Raw genomic sequence first — 14411 nt, 5'->3', positions numbered from 1 at the left:
CCCTAGAGCCATGTAAAGTTAGAGGGAAGAAACAACTGCACAAGGTTGTTCTCTGACCTCCACAAGCTGGTGTGTACACACACGCACAGGATGGTAATAGGAGAATAAAAAGTTTTAAATGTCGGACAATTAAAAATTCAATTAAAGATGGTCAAAATGGATATTTCATCCATTTCATATGTATGACAACAATACAGAAAAGAGTATTTCACATTAGTAGCTATTAGAAGAGGCAGATTACAACTTCAGTGAAGTCTGGCTATGTTAAAACTAAACAGGGTGATACTGTCAAGTGACAAATGTGTGGAACAAATCAAACTCTGCTTTACTATGGGAGACAATTTGGAAAATAGTTTCTTACAAGTTGGACATAATACTTGTTATATGATTTAGCAGCTCTTTTCCTGGGTGTTTACCCAAGGAAGATGAAAAACACATGCTCACACATAACTCTCCCTAGGAGGATTTGTAGCAGCTTCATTCCTATTCAGTGGGAACAGTTCAGATGCCCATTACTTGGTAAATGAGCACATTTAGTGTAGCCCTACAGTGAAACCAAGAAACACCAAGTAGTTAACTATTAATGGCAGACAACAGAAGGGATAACTCTACAAATCAAGGAACACCTGAGTGATGGTGATTCTTATAAGACTGATCCCTGGGGCTGGAGAGATGGCTCAACAGTTAAGAGTGCTGGCTGCTGCTCTTCCAGAGGTCCTGAGTTCAATTTCCAGCAACCACACAATGGCTCACAACCATCTGAAATAGGATCCGATTATGCAGACAGACCACTCATACACATAAATTATGTAAATAAATATAATAAAAAAAACAAAAACCTCATCCATATAGCAGATTTGTAGCTACTTGGTACTGAGGGGGACCTGTAAAAAAGGTAGTGAGGGCAATACTTAGGCTTGGGAAGAAGCCTGTGCCTTCAGTGTGTTGTTCCTGAGCACTGGTGTTTGTCAGAAATGGAGCTAATTCTAACTGAGAAGCAAGGTTTTAAAAAAGAGAACAATGACTGGGTGTGGGTATACATTATAATCCTGCCACCAACGCTGACAACCTTGAATTTGATCTCCTAAGTTCACATGGTAGGAGAGAACAGGGTCCTACAAGTTGTCTTCTGATCTCTACACTGACATAACCATGCTCACCTCTACACAATACCTACCCACACACTCACAAACACACAAAACAAACAAATAAATGTTTGCTCATTTATTTTAAAATAGGTTAGCTAACTATCAATCAGCAAGTCCCATTACTCAGTTCCTGATTCTTTCTATGGTGGACTGTGACCTGGAAGTGTGAGTCAGATAACTCCTTTCTCTCTTATGTTGCTTTTGATCGCAGTGTTTCATCACAGCAACAAAATGCCATGAGAACAAAAAATCAACAAAAGAAAACACAAAAGGGAGAATGTTACTTATTTCAAACGAGTCAGACATTGTGTGATAATGACATGTGAACAAAGTAGTTTGATGCAGTTATATGGTGATATATAGTAGGTACTTGTTGATAGCCTCTTGGACAGTTGGTATTTGGGAGCAGAAGGTGATGACAGGTTGATCCTACTTTACATGGTTCATTGTTACATTACATCCGGGTATTTTCCCCTGGAGATCACTGCATTAATCTTAGTTTTGGAAGGCTTAAAGCATGTTTAAGTCTGAAGATTTGACAGTTGCTTCTGTCAAGTGGCAGTCACTGCAGTTGTCATTGCCTGCAGTTTTAGTATGGAATAACCACATACATTATATTGATTCTTGTTGGATTTAGTGTGTTATTGTTGTACTGTACACAGTTAGTTAGTCATCATTTAAAATGTCTTCTAAAATGTTGCATTATGACCTATTTTCACTGAAAGTTTAGCATAAACAGTACAAACATAGAGACAGGGCTGGGGAGGTGGGAGCTGGATTTGGTGGTACACTCTTGTGATTCCAATAGTGAGACTTAGAGGCTGGAGAGTCAATGGTTTGAGGCCAGCCTGGGCTACATGAGACCCCGTCTCAGTGCCCCAACACACTTTAGAGAAAAAAAAAGAAAGGAAAAAGGTGAAATATAAATGAAAAAAATGTTTATTTCTTATGTTAGAAAAGTCTTTTAACAGATTTTAAGTAATATGCCTTAAAACATACTGTAGATTGCTTGCCTAACATGAATGAAATCCTGGGATTCATCCCAGTACTGTGAAACAGATACCAACCTAACTTAGTTTTTCTGCCTTCAGGATCCTTTCTGTGAACATCTGATTTAAATATCAAGTTTTATCCTGTGCCTGTTCCTCAGTGTTATTTTAATGCCCTTTTGCTATGATAAAATACGCCAACAAAAGTAGTTTAGGGGAGAAATTTGTCCTATAATTCCAGGTTACAGTGCATCGTTGGGCAAGAACTTGGAAGCAGTTAATCACTTACACTGGAGAACACTGAATTAATGTGTGTATGCTAGTGCCCAACTCACTTTTACAGTGTTTAGAATTCGTTGCCTAGGAATGGTGCCACTCACAGTGGGCATCATCCCACCTCAGGTAAGTAATTATGATATTATCCCTTAGACCTGTCCTCAGCACAGTACAATATAAACAGTGCCTCCCCTCATTAAGATTCTCTTCCAAGGTCCAAAAGTCCTTAACAACAACCCTTTCAGTTAGCTACCTCCCAGTTTTTAGTTTTTAATGTAGTCCTGGCTAGCCTGGAATTCTCTAAGGTAGAACAGACTAGCCTCAAACTGACAAAGATCCTGTTGGCATTCCTTCTAGACTCTGCCCAACAGTTACCTGGCAGTAGCCAGGTAGGCCTGGCTTGCTATAAAAAGGGCTGTTTGGTCCCCCTTCACTCTCTGCCCTTTTCCTCTCCTTAACCCCTTTCATTCTTCCTAACCCTTTTCTCCCTCTGTCTTCTTCCCCTCAACCCTCTCTTCACTATTCTATTCGTTAAGGCTCCAACCCATAGGATGGATCTGGGAGGAGCTGGGGAGGTGAAAAACATGGTCAAAATATATTATATGAAAAAAATTTTAATTAAAAAAGCTGGACCAAGTTAAGCATTACAGCTTTTGTAGAGATTGTGGTTAAGCAAAGGCACATTTTTGCCTAAGGAAGATCTTCTTATCGGTACTTCCTTTGAAGGTGGTAATGTAAGTCGTTACCAAAGCCAGTAGAAAAGAAAGCATCTTTTTAGAGAAGTGTTGGGGGCAGTAATGAGAAAAGGCTGTTTTTAGAAGTGAAGTTTACATGCAGAAGATAGGAATAGTCTTGGAGCAGATCAGAACTGTACCAGCATTGTAGCAGAGACTTGACAGAATATACTTCATATAAATCCTGTTATTTTAAAACTAATCATCACAGGAGGTTGAGCTACTTCCTTGATAAGTTTAATGACATGTTACCTGCTATGCTTGACTATGTCTTCTTGTATTTTAAAGATTATAACAAAACATTCTTAGATTTGTAATTTCTTTAGTGCTTGTAGTTTTTAGAGTGTGTGTGTATGTGTCTGTGTATGTCTGCATGTGTGTGTGTGTGTCTGCCTGCCTGCCTGCCTGCCTGCATGTGAATGTATGTACCATATGAGTATAGTCAGTCAGTCTGTCAGTCTGTCTGTCTGTCTGCATGCATGTGATTGTATGTGGCCATATGAGTACAGGAACCTAGAGGCCAGAGGGATCAGTTCACCCTGAAGCTGGAATTATATGCGCTTGTGAGCTACCAGACCTAGTACCTAAGTACTAGGATCTGAACTTGAGTCTTTTAGAGGAGCAGTCTCCCCAGCCCTGCTTTAAAAAGGGAAAAAAAAAAAAAAAAAAAAAATATATATATATATATATATATATATATATATATATGCACACATACACACACACATATATATATGTGTGTGTATATACACACTCTTTATTTGTTAACTTTTTTTGGGGGGGGGTCTGGAATTTTAGTCCTTTAAAACTAGAAGTTTACTACTGCTTTTTAAAAAGCTTTTTTTTTTTTTTTTTTAAAGTTTTAGGTGTATGTGGGAGTATGTGCCACAACTTAAATGTGGAGGTCAGAGGACAGACAGCCTCAGGTGTCAGGCCTTGTCTTCTACATTGTCTCTTGTTATTTGCTTCTTTGAACTTCAGGCTTGCTGTCCTATGAGCTTCTGGAATGTTCCTGTGTTGGCGTCCCTTCTCCCTGTTTGGGTGTGTTGAGACACTTTTCTCCAGTCTACTTGTTATATATATTCTAGGGATCTCTATCAGGTTGTCTATATTATGCTGCTTCAAGTACTTTACATTTGAACCATTTCTCTAGCCCCAGTTTTTTTTTTTTTTTGTTTGTTTGTTTGTTTGTTTGTTTCTCTTTTGTGTTAGTGCTGGAATTTTAGACACAGGACTTCACACTGCAAGGGTCTGAAAATACTGAAGGAAGACCCCAGACTCAGATAATACGCAAAGACAAAGAGTGTGTATTCTGCAGAAACAACCTGAATGTGGGGTCAACTATATTTTGAAATGGTGACCCCAGACAAAGGCGTGCAGGCTTTCTTACAGGGAACCAGGGGAACTCTCTAGAGGGATTAGGTAATCTAACATTGGTGGGTGCTAGTGGGTCACAGGTGGTCAGTGGTCTGCATTCCTATATCATTACCATTTAACCATAGGATGAGATAGGACTGCCCAGCACTGATGACCCATCCTGGGATAAGATAGTTTCCCATTCTTGAGGTTATTATCGCCAGGCTGTTCTTTGGGAGGGGTGTTTATAATCTTTTTCTGTTCCTGGAGCTGGTGCCTGTGACCTTTTTGAAATCAGGTCTGGTCCTTAAATGGAGACAAATGGGGTTTATGTTGTCATTTCAACACCAGTTCTGAATTTAGGTCCTTTAAATTTAAAAACCAAAGAATTTAGGTTTTTTTTTTTTTTTTTAAAGACTTATTTATTTTTTATATATGTGAGTACTCTTTGCTGTCTTCAGACACACCAGAAGAGGGCATCAGATCCCATTACAGATGGTTGCGAGCCACCATGTGGTTGCTGGGAATTGAACTCAGGACCTTTGGAAGAACAGTCAGTTCACTTAACCACTGAGCCATCTCTCCAGCCCAAGAATTTAGTTTTTTAAATGATATAGTCACCACCATCAATTTAACTGTTGTACTACCTGCCCCCCCCCCCCCAATGCCACCCCTCCTGTAGTCCCTGTCCATAATTCTTAGCCCAGACAAGAAAATTGCTAATTCACTTGGTCTGTCACCTGTGTCTGTGTAGGATGGTTCATAGGAAAGGACTCACACAGAACATGGTCTTCTGCATTACTGGTTGGGTTCATTTACGGTGTGGCACGTGCCAGTGCTTTATTTCTTTTGTTGCTGAGTAATATTTGACGGGAAACATTGTACTTTCCTTTCAGATTAAGCCTGCCAAAACCTTGTCTAATTTTTTTGTCCTTGGGCAGGAATTGTAAGTATGGAACCCTGATTCTTACCCTGCCCCCTTGTCTAGAGTTGGCAGATGAGTACTAAAGTAAAAGTAGCTCCAGTCTCACATCCTAGGCGCTCCCTGCTGTCTTCTGCCTGGTGACTTTGATATTTTTCTCACTTCTTTTGTTTTCTAGATAAATGCTGTTCTGCTGCTAGCTGTCGCCTCAGTCTTTGATTCAAATATTTCAGATCTGCTTTTTCATTACAATTGACAGACATGAGTCTTTTGCTGAAAAGAAGTGGTCAGGGCAGAGTGTGTAATTTGTCAATTATTGGTGAACCTTTTCTCTTAGCCTTCTGTCCTATCCTATTGAAATTCAGTATCTGGTAGGTCTGAGCCACTGTGGCAAGTAGGTGCTCTCAGATAGGGTAACTAACAGTGGGTGAATTTATGATGTCTGCTATTTGTCAGGGAACTTCCATAGCTTTTCTTGTTTGCGGTCTAGATGTGTGAATTGATCCACTGTATAAAAATGCATTGTATTTGTTTCAAAGAAGGTAAACTTTGATATATTTAGGTTCTAAGGTTTTTGGCTCTTAGCAATTAAGTATCTTTATTATACTATGTTTAATTTGTATGGGACAGTAATGCTTTTATTGCACAGAGCCTCCAGGGGTCAGTCCTGGGTTTGGGGCCAGTCAGGAGAGGGTTGTGGAGAGTCCGTGTGAGAAGGGTGGGTCTAGAGTTGTCTTACACACCCCCTTAGAGGGAAAAAACAAAAACAAAACACCTTAAAAAAACAAACAAACAAAAACCTCAGTAATCAGGCTAAATAGCAATTTTTTTAAATTGAAAAATAAGTATGAAAATTTTATGATGAACAAGATTCCATGGTTTTATTTATTTACTTTTATCATTATCATTAAGGCAGGGTCTTAGTGTAGTGCTCAGGCTGCTCTCACAGTGACTCTGTGGTCAGGCTATCCTTGAACTCTACATTCTTCTGCCTCAGTCTTCTTATTGTTGGAATTACAGGTGTGCAGCACCATGCATGGCTAAGAATACAATTTTTAAAAAATAAAAGATAGTACTCACAACTCACTGTTACATGTACATCATGTTCCAGTGCAGAATGCTGCATTTGATTTTGCCTGACTTCTTTCCTGTTGCATCAGGGAGGATTTGTGCATGTGTCCCTGGCTTAAGTTAAAGAAGTAGACAGTTGATATTTTTCCTTTTCCTCATAAATTTTCCTCCTGTGTATTTTTTTTCAGGATTGTGCTCCTGCACAGACTGCAAAGGGTTTTGGTGTTACATGTTATTCTAAGGTTTTCTAATTTTATTTGAACTTGTTATCTTATTCCTATGTTAGAAAGGCACTATTACTTTCTTAATGCCAGAGCACAGTGCAGTGTTCTTTTGCATAGTTGTTTGTGTCATTTTGTTACTTTAAACAGAAAATACAATGACCTGAAACTCCAGTGGCTATGAATTTTGTTATAGCTCCTATCCCATTTTTTTCCATCTAGATTCTCTCTAGGTGGAATTTCAATTCTATTTTATAATCTCTTAGCCATGTTCTTTGTGTATATATAAAAGCATTTATTGATGGCAACACACAACAAATCATACCCTACTTATTACTCTTTTGTATCTTTTTGTAGATCAGGTAAAGCAAGTAGCTACCACGAATGGTGTGCTGTGCTTGATTTGCATATTTCCCACAATTCTTATTTTAGGTATGGCGGCTACCTTACTTATTCTTTTTGTGCTGGAATTTTTCATGCTGTATTTTTCATTAATGAACACTTTTCTTTGTCGTTTACTTCATTTCATACTGTAATCTTCATTTCCCTCTGTTGAAGCTTGGAGGTTGTTCTTCCTGTATCAGTATACCTTAATCTTAAAGATGATTCATTGGGTTAAAAACTTTCTCATTTCTTTTCCCTCATCCTCCCTCTCCCCCTTTCCCCTTCTCTCCTCCCTCTCCCCCTCCCTCTCCCCCCTTTCCCTTTCTCCACTCCCTGTCTCCCTCCCTCTCCACCTTTCCCCTTCTCCACTCCCTGTCCCCCTCCCTCTCCCCTTCCCTTTCCCCTTCCTTTGCCCTTCCCCTTCCTCTCTCTCTCTTTTCTTTAGTTTTCTCTTTCTTTCTCTCTTTCTTTCCCTCCCTCCCCTCTCTCTTTCTCTCTCTCTCTCTCTCTCTCTCTCTCTCTCTCTCTCTTTCTTTCTTTTTTTTTTTTTTTTTTTTTTTGAGTTTTTCGAGACAGGGTTTCTCTGTGTAGCCTTGGCTGTCCTGGACTCACTTTGTAGACCAGGCTGGCCTTGAACTCAGAAATCCGCCTGCCTCTGCCTCCCAAGTGCTGGGATTAAAGGTGTGCGCCACCACCGCCCGGCTCACACTTTCTTTCTTTCTTTCTTTCTTTCTTTCTTTCTTTCTTTCTTTCTTTCTTTCACTGGACGTGGTAGAGCACACCTTTAATCACAGTATTTAGGAAACAGAGGTTAGCCTGGTCCACATAGCAAGTTCCAGGACAGCTATGCTTCTGTAGTGAGACTTTGCCAAAAATTTTAATATTCATTTACTTGTATGCATATGTGTGTGTGAATTCACATATGCAAGGCGTGGTTTGTGTGTGGAGGTCAGAAGATAGCTTGCTAGAGTCAGAGCTCTCCTTCTACCATGTAGATATCAGGGTTGAATTCAGGTCATTGGGCTAAAAGTTTGGAATACTTTGTAAAATATGCCTTCAGTAGAGCGTGGGCTTTTGTGAGCATCCTCTACCTTCTTCCCTTTTTAGAGTCTGATCATTTATCAGACCAAGGATAAGCACAAAACTTAGAAAACAAACAAAAACTTAATGAACAATGGTCATTAATTTTTAATGATTTAAACCTATGACTATTTATATAAGATTTGCAATCTTCAAAATTTATGGCAATTTTAAACAGTTGAGCTTGTGATTTAAAGATTCATTTCTACCTCTTGGCTTTTCTCATTCTCCTGGGGGTCAGGGAGACCACTCTGGCTATCCCCAGTTTCTTCAGTGTGTCTACCAAATTCATCTTTAGTTGGTCAATGTTCGGATGTGAAGGAATAAAGAAAACATAGTCGTTAAGTCAAGTATAATAATGTAATGTCCTTGGGAAATCCATAGGATCAGGCAACCCTGTCTGAAACACCCCCTCCCCATTCATTTTCATAGTAGCGTATATATCCCTGAGATCATATAACAGTTAAATTATACTTTTTGCCCTTTTATGAATTATAGAACAGGTGGAGTTCCAAGGACTAACTGAAGGTTCTATATGTTCTAGTTGGAATTTTTCCTGTACTAGTAGTTGGACCTGTTTTAATTTTCCCCCCATAAAGGGGCTATTGATCGATCTATACTGAGTTATTAGCACAGTGAGGGAAAACAAAAAAGCAAACTCTGGGGCAGTTGAGCTCTGGTGCTCATTTGGGGTGTTGGGGTTTGGGGTTGTTAGAGTCAAAGGAAGGGCAGAAGTGGGTAGTGCCTGCTGCCCAACCAAATTCAGATGTAAGACTCAGTGGGAAGGACCGTGGTAAGTCGGTGGAAAGGCCATGAAGCAAAGGCCTGCCAATTTGTGCGGCTCAGCCAGAGGGCTTGGAGCCTCCTGCTTGAGTGGCTCCAGGGTTTACTTGGTCTGCCTTGCCAAGCCCTGTCAAGGTGTGTCTGGCAGAGGATTTTAAAATTTTCTTTTTATGATCCTCCTAAGGGGGTCCAAGTAATACATTACTGTGGTTTATCTTGAAAAATAATTGACAGGGATTTTATCCCCTCTTTCATGGGCTCTTATATTAGTTCCTGTGTTTCCAATTTTCAACATCAATGGTTCCTAGTTTAGGAAATCAAGGATTTAATTTTCTAGTCACTTGTACAAAGCTGCAGAACTGTTGCTCTAGTATTTTGCTCCTTTGGATCTTAACAAACACCTCTACTTATATAAAATGCTTTGCCCCAGAGGACTGAGAGGAACCGTGTTATTTTACTCTCACTTATGGTCACAACTCCTTGGGTGAGAGTACTGAATTTCTACCTTCTAGTTCTGTTTAAAGAAACAATTTCTTACCTCCTCTGAAGACAAAGACCCACACTTGGGGCACCAGTTGAGGGGGGGTCTCTGTTTCTCATATTCCAGGACTCTGAGCACTTTGATTCAAGTTGTTGTTTTTGTGAGCTATAAACTTCTGTCCTAGTTCTTTTGTGGTCTCTAGCGCTTACTTAGGGTCTTTGCACAAACACAGAAGAAGCATACAGAAGGATACTTGAAACAACACTAGCCGTTGTTAGATGCCAGGTACTCTGAAAGGGTAGAAGGAGCCTGTCTTTGTTCTCTTCCTTCTTATCCCTTTGGTCTTCACTATTTACTTGTCCTCTGTAGGTGAAATGAACCCTGGGTACAGAGTCTATTTCTGGCCTCTTCTCTGGAACTCTTGTAGTTTTGGGGTAAGCTATGCTGTAGGTGATGGCTTCTGTATATTTTGCCTGCTTTCTGAGGGCTAGGTACATTTGTGTATTCCCATTAGGCTGCTAAATAGTAGTTTAATAGTAGGTGAGTTGTCCAGTTTCTCCCTTCAGTTGTTAGTGTCACAGGGTTTGTAATAGTATCTGTGTAGCTGTAGAGGTATTAATTGAGAAAACTGCCACAAGCATTGCTGCTAATTGGGAAAGAACACAGATTGGGGACACAATTCCTGGGTATTACTGTACATTGAGGAACCTCTCTACTTCAGCTGAGGTTGAGGTTGTGGTGGTGGTAATGGGGTGATAATATCTGCCTTCTTGGGTTGTTAGTGAAAATGAGGTAGGCAGACATTTTAAAAGTGCTCTAAGCAAGGTCTGGCACTTAGCAAGTACTCACATTAGTGTTGTGGCTGGCTGACATGCAGTCTGTGCTGGCTAGAGGATGGATATTAGCAGTGACCTTGTTTTACAAACAGTGAAACTGAGGTTCCTGATGGTGATGATTCTTTCTTTGTCTTACCAGTAGTTGTTATAAATTCAGTGCCTTCTCCAGCTTCCTGCAGTGTGACAGAAGAGAGATACAACAGTTGTTTCAAAGCTGGTAGGGACGTGAACAGTGGTCTTACCAGCACTTTTGGGAGTTTGTTGTGCTAGGAAGCTGCTTGTTGTCTTTGCTTTCAGAAGGTATTATATTCTTTATTTCCATTAATAGAATCCTAATGTCTATCAGGCCATAATTTTTGTTGATGAACTAATTCTAAGAAAATTATTTTTTAGTGGAAGCAATGATACACAGTGAGAGAAATGATAATTAGTAATCTTAATAGATATTAGTATGAGATTTCTAGCACGGAAAAGTCATATATTATAAATACTAGATGTTGTATTTATTTAAATGTTCAATTCTCATGTAAACATAGGTCACCGACTTAGAAATTTATACATGTGAGTATATTTCTCAGGATACTATTTTTTCTAGATATTCCTCTGGTCAGCTGACATAGAATATTTATTTATTCTTTATTGTTTCCAAAGTATTATGATGTGTTTAAATAAAGCCACCGCAGCATTATAAGAAACATGAAAGTCAGTTTCTTATTTTCATGGTATACTTTTGTTGACATTTATAAGCAATTTATTTGTTAAAATGTTTATTCTGAGCTGGAGAGATGATCAAGTGGCTCTTGCAGAGAACCTGAGTTCAATTCCCAGCATCCACATCAGGTGGCTCACAATTGCCAATAACTCCACTTCTGGGGGATCTGCTACCTTCTTCTGGAGTTTGTGAAACACATACAATACACATAATTAAAAATAATAAAAATTTTAAAAATATAGTTCATTACCAGCGATTTGCAGGCCAGGTTGGACAGATTGCGCACAGCATTTGTTAGAGTTACCTTTCTGCATACTGATCATGCTCATAGCATTGCTTACTAGCCTGATTTTTTTTAGTCCAGTTTTGCAGTTGGTACTTCTTCTGCAGTGGAAGTTTAGGAGAAGTATCAGAGCAGTGAGTGCATCTGTGATTTATTGTGTAGCAATATAGACAGTCACAAATTTTTTAGGCTCTATGTTGCCTTTTTTTAAAAAAAAATATTCAAAATTCTATAACTGCTCATCAGCCTCTGCCCAGTGGGATCTGGAGGTGACATGGGGTCTAAGGATGGAGACAGGACTTACCATTAGGGTATATTACTGTATACTATACCTTTTCAGTGGCCTAGGAGAAAAAACACAAATTCCCTCACCATCTTCATACTGCCTTGATGCAAATGGAGGATGGGTGGAACATGGCTTCCACACCTCTGTGGTAGCTGATATATGTATATGTATGTGTGTGTGTGTGTGTGTATAAAGGTGCTGGAGATTGTGTTAGAATAGACACCTTTACCTCCTATCAGAGTTTGCTTGTAGTGGGGGCAGTTGAGTAGTAAACTGTGTATCAGTAAACCATGTGGGAAAATGCAGTAGAAAAGTAGATAGGCTCTGTGGTTTCAGATAGAGTGCTCAGGACAGGGACACATTGAGTACTCACCTACTATTTGAGCAAGACATGGTAGGGAAAGGGCATGGCTATGAAAGCTGAGGCAAGGTCATTCCACATGGAGGAGGGGCAGGCAGTATAGATGTGCTGAGATGTGTAGAGAGCAGCAGGAAAGTCAGTGTAGTGGTTGGTGCTATGGAAGCCAACAGATAATCGTGAGATGAAGGTGTATTCAGGTGAATCATATCACACGGGGTTCATCATACTCTGCTAAATATTTTGGTTTGTATCTTGGGGGAAATGTTGACCGAGATTCAAATAGAGGAATGAATGATATGCTTGCTCTTTCCAGAGATCAGCAGCTGCTAGGTTTAGGATAGAATCCGAGGAAGCAGGCTATAGTTGTAGTTCTGCAAGAGCCTGAATTAGAATGTGGGCAGTAGTCAATGGTGCATAGACACTGGCTGTGTTCTGAAGGTGTTAATAAGGGTTTCTGATAGACCCCTTAGAAGCAAGAAGGCAACAGTGACTAGGGATGAAAGGTTTTGGTGTTCTACAAATAGTACTATTTCTTTCTTGTACATTTTAATATGAGTTTACTTGTGAAGGAGAATTTACTAGAGTTGCATTTCATTATGCCAGTACTAAACATTAATTGGAACAGCACAGAATTTTTAGTGAATGCTGGCACTGTATATTTCACAAGATAGAGAACAGAGGACTTCTTAATGGTTTCTTTTTAGGTTTCGTTATGGTATACATCTGTTCTTTTAAAATCCTTGACCTCTCTGAATCATCAAAATCCTCTCTGGGATTGTGTCATAGACTAAGGGGTATTATTTTGATTATAACTATAGGTTTTTGTTTGTTGAGACAGGATCTCTCTATGTAGATCAGGCCTTGAACTTATAACTACAATTTTTAGAAAAAGTTTTAGTAGTCCTTTTAATTTCTGGTAATATACCTCTTCCCCCTCTTTCCAGCTGTCATCTGACCCCATGATCCTCACCCAATGGGTTCTCAGGTTTTTGTTACTGCCTCAGTTCCTCAGTACTAGGCATACTTTTAGTCATTTGCTCTCAGAGTAACTGTAGAAATTAGTCATCTTTCATACCTGGCTTTTTCACCCCTTAAGAGCTTACACATTAAGAGGTGAGAATATTTGGACAGTGAATAAACTAAGTCAGTGAGAGGGTGTAGAGAGAATCCCATCCATGGATTAAAACCAGGAACTGGGTTCATCCTGCCCTTTCTTCCTATTCCCTTTTCTCAGGGTTGTACTTGTCCTCTCCACTGTTCCTGCCAGTATCTTAGCTCCATCCTCCTCATCCCTTGCCTGGACTACTCTTTATTTTGTTCTGGGAGTCCTGAGGCTGTTATCAAGTTAGGCTCAAATGGTTCCTGGATTGGTTGAGTGACTCAGAGTCCCCATATCACAGCTGAGCATGTGGTCCTCCTTCCTAAGCAGGGCCTCTCCTCCGGTGTCTGTGCCCTCATGGTGGATGCCTTGCAGTTGGGCTGCTCTGGCTCCGAAGGTGTCTTGAACAGTTAGTGCACTGGGTATGGAGTGTAGTCTAGCAGTAGGAGTAGCTGGTGGTGGTTTCTGAACGTCATAAGTTTTCAGTAGACTCACCCTTGACTTGGAATACTTGTGCACCTGTTGGTGATGGCTATGCTCATGTGGTAAGGCAGATGGTGGTCTTGCTTGGTGTGCTTACTTCTTATTGGATAGCAATAGTCCTCTGTGACTAGGATATCCTTTTGGATCTGGTGGCTCTTTTGCTAGCTTCTTCTGTTCTTCCAGCCTGCTTGAAATGTTTTCTATAGCCCTTTCTTTTTAGTGTTGCCTAGGACCATAGTTCATGCTTGGGAATAATGTGTTTTCAGGGTGCCTCAGGAATGGCCTCTGGAGCTCTAGCAGCTGGTATGAGGCTGAGTGGAGCCTGGAGTCAAAGGTGTCATCACATTTGGTGACGGGACTGAAGAAAACTGTCCTGGGCATCGCTGGGTACAAGCATGTTTCTTGTTCTAAGTATTTGTTCAGCTCCTGTTTTCTCAAGTTAATAAATGAATAGAAAATCTTGGCCCTTTACTCAGTAAGGGAAGTGCTTGAGTTTGGCTGTTTATGGGATTGTATGACTGCAGAGTCACCTACAGACAAGGCAAACAAGAACTGTAGAGTTTCAGTATGTATTACATATGCTTGAAGAACAAGGTGTTAAGCAGAAACTCCTTACCTGCTGTCCTGATGCTTATGTGGAATGTGTTCAAATAGCCTGATTTTTGGCATGACCTTGATTCTCATTTGAATGGAAAAAGTAAGTTTTGCATTTAAAAAAAAGTTGCTGATGTAGATTGTGAAAGTAGTCTCTGTCCTACTTCCCTGTGAGATAGCACTCATCTTCTGAGGCCAGAGACAGTAATCATACTTGAAGCTAGATAAAAACCTTGTGTCTTGGATCCCTCATTGTTCTTTAAGCATATTTTAAAGTAAATTGGCTACCTTCAGTTCTGGTTTTTGTTTTCT

The 14411-nt window shown here is 39.9% G+C and overlaps 1 protein-coding gene across 23 annotated transcripts in view; it reads left to right on the top strand.

Annotated features, from left to right (window-relative positions):
• The window catches only part of Ptk2 (protein tyrosine kinase 2), a 205413-nt gene that overhangs the window by 36539 nt on the left and 154463 nt on the right, over positions 1-14411 (top strand). For 2 of the 23 annotated variants that reach the window (XM_076911468.1, XM_076911464.1), the window contains one exon: positions 2379-2539. The exons of the other annotated variants lie outside the window; for them this stretch is intronic. The gene's annotated coding sequence lies outside the window, so the exon portion shown is untranslated. The remainder of the gene's footprint in view (positions 1-2378; positions 2540-14411) is intronic. 23 annotated transcript variants of the gene reach the window in all.

Source organism: Arvicanthis niloticus, chromosome 13, assembly GCF_011762505.2.
Source record: "Arvicanthis niloticus isolate mArvNil1 chromosome 13, mArvNil1.pat.X, whole genome shotgun sequence".
NCBI classification, from domain to species: Eukaryota; Metazoa; Chordata; class Mammalia; order Rodentia; family Muridae; genus Arvicanthis; species Arvicanthis niloticus.
The sequence above is the reverse complement of the archived record's forward strand: the minus strand, read 5'-3'. Positions and strand labels throughout refer to the sequence as shown.